At 42.9% G+C, this 17,235-nt stretch overlaps 1 protein-coding gene across 1 annotated transcript in view; it reads right to left on the reverse strand.

Annotated features, from left to right (window-relative positions):
- Window positions 1-704: 704 nt before the first annotated feature.
- KLHL25 (kelch like family member 25) overlaps window positions 705-17,235 on the reverse strand; it is a 19,510-nt gene continuing 2,979 nt past the window's right edge. Inside the window, exon 3 of the mRNA XM_044665435.1 lies at window positions 705-2,535. The gene's annotated coding sequence lies outside the window, so the exon portion shown is untranslated. The remainder of the gene's footprint in view (window positions 2,536-17,235) is intronic.

Here is a 17,235-nt window from a genome sequence, read left to right on the forward strand (position 1 = left end):
GTAGATCCAGTCGTAAATTTTAGTTGTCATTATAATTATTTATTGTTATTATTATTAGTGGTAGAGCTGGAAATAGCCTGTGTCCAAATCCAGCAACCAGAATATTGTGTGGGAGCAGCAAAAGTACTGATCCTGATTTTCAACCCTGTACCCTTTCCCCTACCCCCCTACTGATCCATTTGGAACCTGAGCAGGTGGCATTTTCCTTGCTCCTGATATCCTATGCCCTGGGGAAACTCTTTCTTAGGAAGAATGGGAGAAGATGCCTTTATTCACACCTTCTTGGAGAATGGACAAATTATCCTAAAGGAACCACTGGAGAATGTATTAATTGCTGAAGAGGAAAAGGACCCCAAGATAAGGTTATTGTGGTTTGAAGAATCCCCCAGGATACCCCTGAGGAAGAGAGAAAAGGTTCAATCAAGCTTGCAGCTAGGATTGACTTTTTTTTTGTAGGTACCAGAACTTCAGTGTTAGGAAACAACTAGGGATCGGATGCCTTGATTTCTCTGTTTTGACACACGGTCCTGAGAGCAAAGGAGAAAAATGCTCCTAGTGGAAGTGCCTGGGAAGTACAGATAGACTCTTCCTCTTCCCATTGCCCCTTCACTTTCAAGATCACCCCCCCACACACACACATTCCCAGAAGAGTAAGCAAAGTCTTTCTACACATTCATCTCCCCTCACCCCAAAAAAACAAAGCATTTCTTATAATCTTTTATTGTTAGAAAACTGGGTAAAAGCTACACAATTTTCAGTAAACCAACAGAATTGTCTTTTGTGCATATGAAGGCTGTGTGAGGACTCTGTGTGCTTTTCTCAGCTCACCACCAATAACGAGGCCAAAGAGGACTCTTCCTTTCAAGACCAGCGGGTAGTGAGTGCCCCACATCTTGCGAGGGTCACTTCTCCATCCCTGGGCCAGGATGGGGCCCGACTCCTACAGGATGTTGTCCAGACCCTTCTGCCTGGTGTCCTACCCGGTGTAGCAGCCACTGCTTCCTGCGGGACGGCACAGGGGACCCCTGAATCTCTGGCAAGAAGAATGTTCACAATCTAACCTCACTGACTCTTAGCGGTGATGGAATCAGCCCTTCCAGGGGGGCTAAATGGAGAACCTCTTGGAAGCCAGGAAAGCCCTAAAGTATAAGAAACCAATGATTCACCTAGCAAGGGTCAGACACTCGTCCTGCAGGGCTGGGCCACGGTCCTGACTAGTAATCCTACTTTGCAAAGAGAGAAGCTGCCGGATGAGGCTGGCAGGACGGCCGGGGAAATCGAGGCGACGTTCTCTAAAGTTACCGCATCGTCAGTTTGGGTCAACCGAATGTAGCGAGCGTCCCACTGGCAGGCGGCTAACGAGCCAGGCACTGGCCCCTCCACACGGCTGCAATGTGGGGGTGCCACAGGATTCAGGGAGCCCCTGGCAAAAGAGAAGCCCTCTGCTCCCTTAGATCAGAGCCGCCGGACCTGGACGAGCTTCAGCATCACGAAAAGCAGATTTGTTAAACACGAGCTGGACGATGGTGGCTCCTGCCAGGAGCGGCCGGACTGAGGAGGTCTGGCGATTCTCTCCACTCCCCCTTTGGTGTGTCTTTCTCCGGTGTTTGTAGGGGAGGGCCGAGGGGAAGAACCAGACAGCAAATAGAAGGCAGCCCGGCAAACCTTCCCTGGTTAGCACTGCAGAGCCATGAAGGCAGAAGCCCCTGAGGACTCTGGGGAGACACTAAGAGGTGGCTTCAAGGGAGACACGGGGGGGGGGGGGGTCTCCACTTTTGGCCCGCGGGTGGGTTGAACACTAAAAGGGCTCTTCCGCCTCTCAGGCTCTGTCTTCTTCGGTCACGATGCCCCCTCGGCCGGAGCCAGTGAGGCAGAACGCCCCGACACCTGGGTGCTCAGAAGCCCCCTCCCCACGGCTGCCCCCTCTCCTGGGCCGCCCAGCAGGGGCTGCCTCTGAAACACTCCATCCGGCTTCTAAGCCCGGACGTGAGGCCGATGACATTCCAGATCGAGCAGGCTCGGGGACGTCTATGAAGCTGCGCCGTCCATTCAGGCTCAGAAGGAAACGGCCAACCTTAGTGCAAAGGGTGGGAGGCCCAATAGTCATCCCCTGCGGGCTCCCCGGCTCCTTCCCATCCCTGACCCCAGGGGGCCGCTTCTCCCACTGTCCTCACGGGGTGAGGGGGGCCTGGCAGCTGTGTGGCACAGACGAGCGAGGCCGAATGCTCTCTCTTGGCCTCCGCGCCCCTCCCCCAGGCTAAAACTGCCGCTGGAAGGCTCTTTGGTCCCAGCAGCTGTCTGTGGAAGCAGCTCCTCTTTTCTTGTAAAAACTCCAGAGGCTCCGCCCTCCACTGGTTCCTCTCCCTCCTAGGGGCTGCCCTGAGCATTCAAATTCAGCCTTCTGGGTTGCTGGAGAGTTCAGATGGGGAAGTGTGGGGGAGCCGTAGGAAGGCTCCCAGGGAGAGACCAGGGCCGGGGCACCCCCATCACCGTGTAGGCTGCAGCCAAGAGATCGGGCCAAGAGGAGGACAGCATCTGCGGAGAAAAGTGGGAGAGACCCTGTTAAATCCCACGTGGGGAAGACGCTTTCCATGCCACGCTCCAGAGAAACAAGCCTGGCTTTAAAGTTAAATGAGCCTCGCTAAAAGCTCTAGAGGGAGGCTGCGAGATAATAATCTGGAGGGAAATGAAGCCAGTTCTGGGTTTGTTGTTGCAGTCCACAACACCCTTCACATCGGACTGCTTCTTTCTGCTCCTGAGACCTCGGCCAAGGACCTCATCACACAGCTAAGAAACACACTTCAATAGCTCCCAGCCTTCCTCTGCTCTCTCCAGTTAGTTCTTCACAAAGTAGCCCTGTTATTAACCTATTCATACTGCTGTGGCTCCCTATTACCTCAAATAAAAGAGAAATTTCTCTATTTGGCTTCACATTATGGTCTCAACTTGCCTTTCCAACTTCATAATCCATTATTTTTATCCATTTTTGTTGTTGGTAATTTATTTACCAATTACATGTAATACATTTCCACATACGTTTTTTGGAAGTTATAGGCTCCAAATTGTCTCCCTTCCTCCCTTCTGTCTCCCCTCCCAGAGCTGGAAAGCAATTTGATCTGAGTTATACATGTTTTATTATGCAAATCATATTTCCATATTGTTCATTCTTGTAAGTGAATAATCAGATAAAACCCAATCCCCAAACAAAACCCCAAATAAACAAGTGAAAAATCACATGCTTTCATCTGCATTCTGACTCCAACAGTTCATTCTCTGGGGGGTAAATAGCATTCTTTGTCTTAAGTCCTTCAGAGTTGTCCTGGGTCATTGTATTGCTGAGAGTAGTTGAGTCTATCATAGTTGTTTAATCCATTTTTTTAAATAGTTACTGTCCAGGGGCAGCTAGGTGGTGCAGCGGATAGAGTGCTGGGCTTAAAGTCGGGAAGACATCCTCCTGAATTCGAATCTGGCCTCTGACATTTACTAGCTGTGTGACCCTGAGCAAGTCACTTAACCCTGGATGCCTCAGTTTCCTTCTCTGGAAAATGAACCAGAGAAGGACATGGCAAACTACTCCAGTATCTTTGCCAAGAAAACCCCAGACAGGGTCATGATGAACAAGACATGACTGAAATGACACTCTACGGTCCAGCCAAAATGATCTTTTTGCTATTCCTCACACCCATGACCCCATCTCCCACTGCCATGACTTTGTAATTGTTGTACCCCATGCCTAGAATGTACTTTCTCACCTCCACCTCTTAGAATCATTGGTTTCCTTCAAGACTCAGCTCAAAACAAAACAAAACAAAACAAAAAAAAGCTCCAACATGAAGCTTGATTCCTCTGGCTCCTTCTTGCTGTTTTTCTTTTTGTTGATATTCTATACACACTTATTCAGTTACTGACCCATGGCAGGTGCCTAATAAACGCTTATTGACTGAATAAATCAACCCTAAAGGATGATTTTCTAAACCCTTAAACTGGGCTGCTCTGACACTCATTCAAGCATAAACTGCTTAAAGACATACCTAGGCAGAGGCTTACCTGAAGTGATGTTCTCCCTCCAACACGAAACTACCAAGATCAGCTGAAAGTCTTGGAAACAAATTGCCCAAGCCAGAAGAGATCATCATCCTGTCTAACATGCTCCCCTTACAGGTGAAGAAGGTGAAGACCAGGAGAGTGTCTGCTAAGACACTCCAGAAGTCTGTGTTCTTGGCTCTGCTGCTTCCAGGTTCTGACATATCTGGGTCTGATCCCTGGCTGCAGGAACCCCCCCCCCCAGAAAGGTTCATTGGCAGATCTGGGGTGGGGGGAGCACTGTCTGATGAAAAGGCTCAGTTAGCAAATGCTACTAGAAAGGCAGAGCTAGGAGCCATGGTGATTGTTTAGGGACCTCAGACATCATTGTGTCCAAACTGTCCAGAGGAGGAACCTGAAGCTCTTGGTAGTTTTGACAGGTATTAAATAGCAGAGTTAGGACATAAGTGGAGGCATCTTGTCTCCACAGCCAATACTCATCTAACTACCCCCCTGTTTTCCCCTTGGAGTCAAGTATTTGGGTCAAGGCAGATGGAATCATTCAAGGAGATACTAAACCTGGTCAGCCAGAGGTGGGAACATGCTAGACTCTGGATTTTATGATACAGGGAGAAGGGGATGAACTCTTGGCAAGATGCAGGGTCATCTGTTAAAAGGAGCTGGGCTTGGCTCCTGGACGCTCTTATAACATCAAGCAGCCCAGGAAATATTGGATAATGTTTTTAGATTAAACAGGAAGTAGAAAGAAGCACAGTCAGTATCCAGCTACTTAGGAAAGTGGAATGGAAATTCATCAGTTCACCCCTACCCAAGCCAAGAGCATCGAATGATAAGGTCCAGATTCCAACATCATCCAATTTGGAGTTGCAGTGGCTCAAAAGATGTGCTTTTTTTAAAAGCCCGAGTTCCTCGGGCTTTCCCCAATCTGTGGGCAAATCCAAGCAATTCTTGGGAAGCAGGGAGAGGAAAGAGAGAGGGAGATAATTTGGAACTCAAAATTAAGAAAAAAAACTAATTTTAAAATTGTTTTTACATGTAACTGGAAAAATATTTTAAAAATCAACCTCAGAAATGTCTTTTATAACTCCACCTACTTACCTTCTTTCTTTTCATTTCCACCATTCTAGGTTAGATCTCATACCATTTCTATAATAGTGTAACAGGTTCCTAACTGGCAGCATCCTTTTACCTCTACCAAAGTCATCTTTAAAACACACAGGCCTTGTCTCCCAAATAAAAGGCACAATTCTTGGGTCAAGGTTCAATGTCCTCCATAATCTGACTTCACCTTTTTATTCCTTGTAGCCCAGTGAAAATAATGTCTGCATTTAGACTCGAGTGTCTGAGCTCAGATTCTGAATTTCTTTTCTTTTTAAAATTTAAAAAAAAATTTAAGTTTTATTTTTATTATCGTGCAAAGCACAGAGCACACTCACATATAATCAAAACCCCCAAATAAAACCAAAGATACACTGATATGAAAAATGACTCTAAGAGTTCTTTTACAGGAGGAGGATGGCATTCCCTGTCAGAAGTTTTTCAGGACTGTCCCAGATCATTGCATTGCTGAGCGGAGCAGATTCTGAATTTCTTCCTGGGTACCGTGTGACCTTGGGTAAATCACTTCTTCATTTCTCTGGGTGAACATCAGCTGAACAAATGATGAGGGTTGGAGGTGGGGTAATACTAGATGAGTTTTAAGGTTCCTTCCAGCTCTGAATCCATGATACTCTCTTTTATATATTCTATGTCCCAGTGAAACTGGCCTACTCATTGTTTCTCAGCATTCCCTGGTTTCTCCTGTTCCAAGGTCTATAATGGACATTTCCTCCTCCCTGACATTCTTGTCTTTTGACTTCTATCCCATCTTTGAAGACCTGGATACTATGCTCTCTCCTCCATGAAGCTGGAAGTAATCCCTCCCTCCTTGAACTCTCATTCCTTTTTTTTTTTTTCTTTTCTTTTTTTAAACCCTCACCTTCAGTCTTGGAGTCAGTACTGTGTATTGGCTCCAAGGCAGAAGAGTGGTAAGGGTAGGCAATGGGGGTCAAGTGACTTGCCCAGGGTCACACAGCTGGGAAGTGTCTGAGGTCAGATTTGAACCTAGGACCTCCCTTCTCTAGGCCTGACTCTCAATCCACTGAGCCACCCAGCTGCCCTCTCTCATTCCTTTTTAGGATAACAGATTTAGAAATGGAAAGGGATCTTAAGAGGCCATCAAGTTTAGCCACCTCATTTTACAGATAAAGCAAGTGAGGACTAAGGAGCCCAAGGTCACATGGATATTAAGTATCTGAGGCAGGATTTGAACCCAGGTCTTCCCGACTCCATGCCCAATTAGAACTCTATCCATGGCTCCACATTGCTGACCACTTATTTTCTAACCTACTGGTCTCTCAAAAGCAAGAACCGAATTCTTCGTCAGTATTGTGTTTTGATTGTCTTACATCAGAGTAAGAGCGCTTAGTAAACGTTCAGTTTGAAAATCTGAGTCCTCCTTTCTTACCACACCAGGATCTTTGACTAGGAACTTGGAAAGGTGCTCTTTCCCAAGTAAAGGCCAGCAGAATACATTTCTACACATATTTTATTGTCCCTACTGTATACCAGCCCAATCCACATCGGTAAAGGGAATTCCTCACCAGGAGCTTACTACAAGGATGAAATAAAAAAATAAACAAAATTTCCTGGGGATGTAAAGACAACAAGGAAAATAGATGGCTGTCCTCAAAGAGGTCATCTTCTCTGAATTCAGAGGTTAAGGGGTACACTTTGCTCTGATAGTCTCTTTGAAAGTGGGATAGAATTTGCTAACCATTCATTAGAAGATAGCAATGAAATGCCTTGTGGAAGAACTCTAATAAATAACTAATTCAGTCTATCTGAGGGTTAAGTTAGAACTTGGAACCCAGCCCTCAGGAATAAGCCTCCAGTGACCATGAGGCAAAGATTCCAGTCTTAGATTCTCATCAAGGTATCTCAGAAGCATAATTTGCTCAGGTTTTCTTCTCTCAGCTACCCCTCATGTTCTTGACCCTTTCTCTCTTCATTGTAAAACGTTCAATCTTAAATTCCTTTGAACCTCTCCAAATCTTCCTCCTCCTTCTTTCTAGAATTTTCGTTCCAACCATTTATCTATCAAGTCTTTTCATTTTCTAAATGCTTCCTCTACCAACTTTCCAAATTGTCAAAAGTCCCTAGCCCTTGTCACAAAGATTTCTTGGCTCATCTCCCACTAGGGTCCTTCCTCTAGTTTTGTCACCAAATTATTGAGTATCCAAATTGGAAGTCACTACAACACATACCTGAGAAGGAATCTCTTATATGATATTCCAGTCATAAAGTGGCACTCTTTAATCTTCTCCAGCGATGGGGAACTCATTACTCCTTTAGGTAACCTATTTCCCTTTTGGACAACTATAAACATTAGGGACCTTTTCCTTAGAGAGAGTCCAAATCTTCCTCTTTGCAGCCTCCAGCCTTGCTCTCTGGAGCCAAACCAAACAAATAAAATCCCTTTTCCATATGACAGACCTTTAAATACTTGAAAGCACTTATCTATCATGTGCCCCCTAAGTATAGTCTTCTACAGGAGAAGAATTCCCAGGTCCTCCTGCTGATTCTAATATGGCATGTTTTCCAACTCCCTTACCATCCTGATCATTATCCTTTGGACGCTTTCCAAATTGTCAATATTCTTCCTAAAATATAACTCTCCAAATTCAGTACACTAATACCAGATAAAATATTGCTGTCTCTTCTCTGCAAACAATATTTCTGCTCATCAGCCTCAGGCAGGGTCAGTTTTGGGGGCTGCTGTAAGCCCAGTAGTGATCCATGTTGAACTTTTTGTCCTCTAAAATTCCTGGGTCTCTAAAACTCCCATGTCTCCCTCCATCCTGTAATTGTGCAGTTGACTCCTTTGAAACCAAGTTCAGGATTTAAATCTATCCTTATAGAGTAGAATCTAAGAAGGATTGATCCATTGTTTAGCTCAGTGGTATTAAATCCAAACAGAAATGGATCCCTGTGGCCATACAATGACTCAGAAAACCATGACAACATTTTCTATGTTGTATTTCACTTTTTGAGGCAGTTGTGGCTCAGTGATTAAGAGCACTGGCCTGGAGTCAGGAAGACCTGAATTCATATCCATCCACAGACACTTCTTAGCTGTGTGACCTTGGGCAAGTCACTTAACCTCTGTAAGTTAGGCTTGGGATTATTCTGATTCAAATTTGGTCTCAGACAGTTCCTAGTTGTGTGACCCTGTCCAAGTTACTTAACTTCTGATTGCCCGACAAAAGGATGCACTGGAGAAGGAAATGGCAAGCCATTCCAATACCCTTGCCAAGAAAACCCCATGCATAGCTGCAGTTCCTTGGATCAGAGATTGTTGGACATGATTCAACAATGTTAATTCTATTTTTATTTATTTTGTTAAAATTACGCAACAACTTAATCTAGCTTGGTATTCATTAATTACCACTTTTGGGGGTTCAAATGTTCAATCAAGATTCTAAATCTACTTATTTCTTATAATTTAGTCAATCTATCCTATCCACATGGGCTCTGATAAACAATCCAGGTATACTGTGTAATCGGCATTCTTCTGATATGCCAGCCTCTTAAAAAATAATTGTCAAAAAATGGAAAGAAAGCTATTTTTGAATTGTTCTTGATGACCCTTTGCTGGCTTGGATAATTGCTGCTTCATTTACTAAATGCTTACAAACCACGTCCTTTAATAATACATCCTAGAATTTTGCCAGGGATTGAAGCCAAGCTCAGCCCCATGTATTTGAGGAATTCATTTTTCTATCCCCTCTTGAAAATCAAGACAGAAATTGCCCATCTACCATTCTATGACACCTCTTCTCTCCTCCGTAATTGCTCCAAGATTGGTCAACAATTATGATCTGGGCTGCTCTCAGTGTCCTGTGGTGTAGTTTGCCCAGGCTTGGCAACTTAAACTCATTAAGCATTTCTGGACCATTCTTTCCAGTTTTTAATCCTTCCTTCATTAGGGAGAGATCAGGGTAGCTGATGTTTGGAAAATTGTACAATGATTCCAAATTACTAGATGCCATAAAAGCCCATTTCTTTGATAACAACATTCTTCCTGTGATGATATAGAGGGTTTCTGTTCCAGTACGTCTTGGACAAGATGACTTCTGAAATAATTTCTGATTCTGATAATTTGGGATTCTGTGATAGAAAAATAGGAAGGTGCTACTGAGAGAGAAACTAGCATAGATACAAATCACCAGAAACCACTCTCTTGGAAGAGCCAGAATGATAAGTACCTAAATGGCCACCATTGGTGGAAAAAAGAAAGCAGGTTAATAATGTAAGGAGAAGGAAAGAAAAAATGATGAACAACCCAAGTCTGAGTCTGCATTTTGCAAACAAGACCAAAAAACTGGAGAAGATCAAAAGCAGAAAACTCGTGGTTGGGGATTAAATGAGGAGGGACATGGTATCATCTTGGTTTGAGTGTGTGTGTCTGGAGTCGGGGATTCAAGGAATCAGACCAGGGATCTTGTGGAACACCTTCCTAGCTCAATGATCCTGGGAATTGTTCAGAAGCCCGGCTCCGCTCTCCTCTGTGCAGAGCTGAATAAGGCGTCCTGAGCTGGGCTCCTCTCCCCTCTTCTGGTCTCGTCAGGTTAAGGCCAGAGGAGGCTGAAAGATGGGTGGTAAGGCTATGTTCTCCAGACAGAGCAAAGGGCTCCCTCAGCCCCCACAGCTGGGATCTCTCTGAAGGGGGAAAAAAAAAACCATCCCACAACCAACAACACAAGAAACTGGTCAGAGCTGCACCAGCCCAGCAATCAAGGTGGCTCCTCATCCAGTCATGCTCAGACATGGCTTTTCCAGTTACTTTTACTCAGCCAGCTCCATTTTGATGCCAAAAAAAAGAAAAAAAGCCTTCCCTCACAACTGGCAACCAGTTATTCCCTGACCCCACCTCCCTCCAAGGCTTCTAAGTTACCCTCTGAGTGTTACCTTTGAAAGAATGTCAGAGAAGCCAATATTTTTTTTTTTTTTTTTGCAGCTCATTCCCTAGAGAACCAAGAAACTAGGCTGTTCAGTTTTATCTCCAGGCTTTACCAAAGAGCAAAAGAAAGTGGGGAGGGGAACCCAAAATGACCAAGAAAAAAAAAGAGAAACCCCCACCCCCAAACTTCCTATTCTGCTTGGTTTTTATGAAAGTAAATTCCCCGTATTTCACGCCGCTGATCTCAGTCTTGGGATCCTTGCCCATCTCTCCCCACACCCTGTGCATGTCCCTTTAAGGGACTCCAAAGCTTTGTTGGGCTGGATTTAATAGCTGAAACATCAGCTTCCATTTAGAAGCAATCCCAGAGCCAGTGAGATTGCTTTTGCTGGCACAGAGGTTTCAGCATTGTGGGACGGCGGCAGAGACCGGCTCATTGAGAAAATTAATTTTTCAGCTCAGGATGGCTCCTGAGGAATGGCCTTGTGACCCAAGCTGAGAAGGATGGAGTCTTCACACTGGTACTTGCAATATTTAATGGCCGGGTGCCAGTTAATTAGATTAGTTGAGCAACTGTGACAGATGCTAGGCAACGGCAGAACTGAGGGATGGGTGAGGGGCTGAAAGGAAAGGGGAGGGAGAAGGAAGGAAAACCATTATCATTCGGGGCACGAAACCGGAGTGCAAATCCAGGTTAAGCCTCTCCGGTTTAGAGATGGCGGCCAGCTAAACACCCAAAGCTGGATTTTCCCTAGAAATTCTTGGTCCCTTGGCTGAAAACAGTGACTTAATATAAAGAGGGGGGGAAAAAAAGAGGGGAAAAGGGGAAAGAGACGACCAGTCATGGGCAGAGCCAAGGAATGTTCCTCTGTTCAGGGCCAACAACATCTCATCTGCTGCCAGCTGGACATGAAGAAATAAAGGGCAACTTGGACTTTGAGAACGCCGACCCTATAGGTCTTGGCCCAGTCACTGGGCTACTCTTTGGAGGTGAAGAAACTATGGGAGAGAAGCCTGGCTTCATGGAGGTTGGGGTTTCAACGGAGGTTGGTGACAGGGCTCAAAGTATATATACATACAAACACAAAGATGCCCCATTAAGATGCCCCATTCCATCTCTTATCCTTGAGTGATGGTGGGGAGTATCTCTATAGCCTTCCAAATAAGTACCCCATTATTATAGTCCCTTCCACATTACCCTAGAGCAGTGATTCCCAAAGTGGGCGCTACCGCCCCCTGGTGGGTGCTGCAGCGATCTACGGTGGTGGTGATGGCCGCACTTTTTTTTGTATTACATTCTATTCTGAGTTCAACAAATAGTTTCATAATTTCCAGGGGACGCTAAGTAATATTTTTTCTGGAAAGGGGGCGGTAGGCCAAAAATGTTTGGGAACCACTGCCCTAGAGGAACTCCTCCCCGCTTTTGTTACTCTCACCTTAATATTTTTTAAACCCTTACCTTCTGTCTTAGAATCAATACTTTTTGAACTGGTTCCAAGACAGAAGAGCATTAAAGGCTATGTCGTGGGTGTTTGCTGAGGGTCATACAACTAGGAAGTATCTGAGGCCAGATTTGAACCCAGGATCTCCTGTCTCTGAGCTTGACTCTCAATCCACTGGGCCATCCAGCTGCCCACTCTTAACATTTTTGTGTGTGTAGATCCCTTTGGAAGTCTGGTGGAATCTTTGGACTGCTCTGCAGAATAATGTTTTTCAATGCAAAAATAGAGGAGATTGCAAAGGAAACCAACCATATTAATATATGGTTATCAAAATATTTTTTAAAAATCAGTTTATAGAGACTAGGTTAAGAATTCCCACCCTGCAGCCTTCTTAAACCAGAGCATATTTCTGAGAGTCCTGCTTTACCAAATTTTGCTTTTTCATTCACACCCAGAACCTGAGCTTCTTCTGTTTCTCGCATAACTCCTGTGTTAAGAACAGTCACCCTATCATACACAGGAATCCATGTAGGTTCATTCCCCTGATAGACAGGGAAAGATAAAAGGCTAAGTTATGGACCCATTATTTAATTTAGCAGCGATCCTATCCACTGAGGTGATGAAGGTTGGACTTCTTATGAACATAAGGGAAAACATGTTTGAAACATAAAATAGACTTCAGATTCCAGGTAATCTATTTAACATCTTGGCTCCACTCCCAAAATTCTAGGTAGCTGATTTGAAAGGATTTTGTTTGTTTATTGCCTTTCATTCTCCTGAGTTTCCCAAAACTACTCAAGAAATCAAAGGCACATAATTTGATTTTCCCAAACCATGGAATTAGGAACTCATCTTTAAAGCCATATTCTAATATTATATCTGACTATTCCCCTGCATGAACCATAAGTAGACCCAACTCAATGGGTCTCCTACCTGTCTTTCAAGCAATCTTTTGTATCCTCCATCTATATACATTTGTTCACATTATGACTTAGAACTGTCCTCTTTTTAAAAAAAATTATTTTTTATTACATTAAAATTCCCAAATAACTCCCTCCCATCCTCGAACCAAAGTAGGCATCATTTAACAAAAAGGTATATGTATTTATAAAACCAGGTCTTGTTTATTTCTATTCATCAGTTCCTTCTCTGGAGATAAACACACACAAGTCATTCTTCAAAAAATATTTCTTTTGCTGTATATAATGTACTCTTGATTCTGCTCATTTCATTCTTTATAATTTCATGTAAATCTTTCCAAATATATGTAATGTGTGTGTACATATATATATATATATATATATATATATATTAACATTCTAGGGGCATCTAGGTGGCTCAGTGGCTCCTTTTAATTTCCAGTTCTTTGCCAAGCACAAAGAGAGCTGCTATAAATATTTTAGGATGGATAGGTTCTTTTCCTTTTTTCTGACCACTTTAGGAAAGAAGCCAAATAGTGGTATTGCAGGATCAAAAGATATACGCAGCTCTATAACTCTGGGCATCATTCCAGATTGTTCTCCAAACACGACTACTAATCCTGTTTTGAGAGCTAGTTCGAGCCTTCCTTCTCCCATGATGATTTTCCTGACCACCTTAGCCCAGATTGTTCTTTCCTTCCTCTGCACGCCTATAACACCTCCTCCCCATGCTTTCATCTTTCTGTAATTAAAGGACTACTCTAGTTATGTTTTCTTAAACCTTTCCCTTCTATCTTCAATCAATATTATTCAATCAATATTAATTATCAGTTCCAAGGTCTTATGGGGAAAGAAGACTAAAGCAATGGGTGTTAAGTGACTTGCCCAGGGTCACACAGCTAGGAACTATCTGAGGCCAGATTTGAACCCAGAACCTCCCATCTCTGGACCTAGTTATGTTTTTATATAATAATGTGTGACAATAGCAATAATGGAGAGGCAGCACACTATATTGAAAAAAAACCCTAATCTCTCCTACTTACATTATTTTTCAATAATTTAGTTTTCTTCCCCCGTGAAATGGAGATTAGAAATTCTGCTTTGCCAACCATGAGGGATTCCTATTGAGGTCAAAAAGGCTCCTGGGTAAAGATGAAGTACATTTCATAAGAATTGGGGAGAAGCAGTTGGTCTAGCCTCTTGATCATCTGATTAAAAGGACTTTAAACTGAACTGGAGGGGAAAAAGAAGAAAGCCTGAGGTAAAACTATAAATCCAGGAGCTTTAGAGGAAGTGCCCGAGGAAGAACGATAGTGGGAAAGGTGCCCAGTAATTCAGAAGAGAATAGGGAACAATTTATACAGTGCCAGATGCTTATATACTGAGGTAGATTATGAATAACGATGTGAATCTAAAATATCAGGGAATATTACATTTATACACATTTCCAAGTTTGTTCCTACTTAAAGAACACACAAACTCCATGAAGTCATGGCATGTTTTGTCTTTCTATTTCCAGCATCTAGTGCATAGTACTTGCTTAACAAAGGCTTGTCCAATTGGATTTTTAGACTGATGTAATCTTTTTGTTGGACTAGCAGTGATTCCCAAAGTGGGCGCCACTGCCCCCTGGTGGGTGCTGCAGCGATCCAAGGAAGTGGTGATGGCCACAGGTGCATTTATATTTCCTATTAATTGCTATTAAAATTTAAAAAATTAATTTCCAGGGGGCTAAGTAATATTTTTTCTGGAAAGGGGGCGATACGCCAAAAAAATTTGGGAACCACTGGACTAGAGGGTGCCGAAGGTTCCTTTATGTCTATGAGCCTATAAACTTGCTTCATAAAAGGACTCAAGAGAGTTGAAGAGATTAAAAAACCAACCAAAAAACCAACCTAGATTGTCTGAGGGAATTCAAGTCTTCTGACTCAAATGAATGATGGCCAGGACTACTGAAAGAACTTGCAAATATGGTCAAAAGACTTCCATGAGTAGCATCTGAAGAATGTGGAAAGCACCCTAGCAAAGTATGAGGAAAAGGCTTCCAATATTCAGAAGAAGAAGGTGGATTTTGTAAACTATCTGCCAGCAAGAATAGCTTCCAATGCTAGAGAATTCTAGAATGGGTTACTATAAATTAGAGGTTTTTGACCCAGAGTCTGTAAACTTAGTTTTTTGCCCCAAGTAATTTTATAGTTATATATACATATATTAAAAAAAATTAATTCTGTTTCAGAAATGATGCTAAGCATTGGTTCCAAGGCAGAAGAGTGGTAAGGGCGAGGCAACTAGGGTTAAGTGACTTGCCTAGAATCACGCAGCTAGGAAGTGTCTGAGGCTAGATTTGAACCTAGCACTTGCCTCTAGATCTGGCTTTCTATCCACTGAGCCTCTTATTTCAATATAACTGGTTTCCTTTCTAATCTTTTGTATTTTGTTTTTGTGCTTTTAAAAACATTTCGAGAAAGGCTCCACTGCATCCGCTAGGCTGACCAAATGGATTATGATACACACACACACACACAAAATCCAAGAATCCCTGTTATAACCAGATTGTTTCCAATGCTTAGAAAGGGAAGCACCAGTGACTAAAGGCCAGCACAGGTTCACTAGATTAATTGTATCAGAGATAAACTATATACATATATATATACATATTTGCTGCCTTAGGGTATTTAACAAGGTCTAACAAGGTTCTGAAGTTAAGAGGGAAGATTGTGGGTGAGGTGATAATTCAGTAAATTGGATTTAGCATTGGCTGAATGGCAGTAGTACCCATGGAATGGTGATGAACAGATAGAAAGTAAAGGAAAATGATTTGGTGAAATGCCCCCAGGAATCAAAAGATGATAGACTGAAAGCTGGAAAGGACCTTAAAGGTCATTTAATCCCACCTCCAATCCTCATTGGTTTTGCAAATGGGAAAAAATGAGGTCTGAAGAGTCTGTGCTTTGCCCAAGATTACCCAATAGGTGAAGGTCAAGATTCCCAACCAGCTCTTCTGCCTCCAAATCCAGTGCCCTTCCCCCTATACAATACAACTTCCTTTCTCCTCTGTCCTTCACCTTGTTCCATTCAACATTTTAAATCTTTGGACGATAATAATAATAGTTGCATTTATATAGCACCTACTATGCCTGGCTTTGTTCTAGGATTTTTAGAAATATCTCATTTGATCTTCACAAGTCTGCAAGGAAAGTACTATTATTGTCTCCATTTTATATTTAAGGAAACTGAGGAAGACAGAAGTTGTGACTTGTCCAAAAGACACAGCTGGTAAGTGTCTGAGGCTAGATTTGAACTCTGATCTTCCTGGCTTCAGGCCCAGAACTCTATCCACTTGTACCACTTATCTGGATAAAGTGAGATGGCACAATTATCGCATCTGCAGAAGACACGAACTTAGAATGGAGAGCTAATTTGTTTGATGATATAGAGTCAGGATAGAGAGAGATTTCAAAATGGATGGCGAAGACTGGCTGAATTTATTAAACTCTGCAGGGGATAAGTGTAAATTCCTGCACTTAGGTTAAAGTAAGTCAGCACCACAAATATGGGACAAAGGTGAAATGCCTAAATAGCTTATGCGTCAGAGATTTTGGTATTTTAGTTGAATGCAGATTCATAAGTCAAAAGTGCAGTGCAATTGCAAAAAATAAAAAAAAAGAAAATGAAAATGATGCTAGAAATTTGAGAGCAGAATAAGTGAGGTCCCAGCACCCCTTTCCTGGCCCCCAATACTGTATGCTGGTCAGGCTATATCTGGAAAATTCACATTCAGTTCAAAGGCAGGTCTTTTCAGAGGATTGGCTTTAAAAACTGGAGATTTCTAGAAAAAGATGACAAAGCCTAGCCACTCTGTGGGAGAATGTGGAGACCAGTCTTTGACAAAGCCAGGGCAAAGCATGTGTACACAAGGGAAAATGCGAAAAGGGTGATTCCTTACATTTGAGAATCACAACCTTTGTGTTACTGCCCATCAGAGGCCCTGAAGTTTTACTGAAAAAACATAAAACTATGATCATTACGAAACAAATATCTTTGTGATAAACAGAACATTTTTCAGACCTTAATGTAGTTGTAAAAAAATAACATTATCAAGTCATCTCATGCTGCCTCCCCTCTCTACTGTTTGTTGTATCACAGACATGATCTAGTCTAACAAGCGGAATGCTGGACTTTTTATGAATATCATCAGGGTAGGCATGTTCAGATATAAAATAAGCTTCAGGTGTCCTAGTAATTGTTTTGACAATTTGGTGGGAAGTCCTTAGTCCCACTCTCTAAAGCCTATGTCTACTTTATTTATCCCTAATTTTGAAAGAGAGACAGTATGGTATAATGGAATTCTAACCTTGAATCAGGAAGCCTATTTAAATCATGCCTCTGTCCACTTACTGTGTGACCTTCGGCAGCTGCATAACTAGCGGGTCAGCCTATTCCTGGAATAGGTAAAGGAATATACCTTTCTGAATCTCAGTTTCCTCATCTATATGATAAGGGACTTGGTATTAAAGGCTAATTCTCTCTCTCTCTCTCTCTCTCTCTCTCTCTCTCTCTCTCCCTTTTCTTCCTCCCTCTCTCTCTCTTTCCCTCCTTCCCTTTCTTTCTCTCTTTATATTCTCTCTCTCTCATATTCTCCTTCTCCCTTTTTTATATTCTCTCTCTCTCTCTCTCTCTCTCTCTCTCTCTCTCTCTCTCTCTCTCACTTTTCTCCCTCCCTCTCTCTCTTTCTCTCCTTCCCTCTCTCTCTCTTTCTCTCATATTCTCTCTCTCTCATATTCTCCTTCTCCCTTTTTTATATTCTCTCTCTCTCTCTCTCTCTCTC

Source organism: Gracilinanus agilis, chromosome 2, assembly GCF_016433145.1.
Source record: "Gracilinanus agilis isolate LMUSP501 chromosome 2, AgileGrace, whole genome shotgun sequence".
Taxonomy (NCBI): domain Eukaryota; kingdom Metazoa; phylum Chordata; class Mammalia; order Didelphimorphia; family Didelphidae; genus Gracilinanus; species Gracilinanus agilis.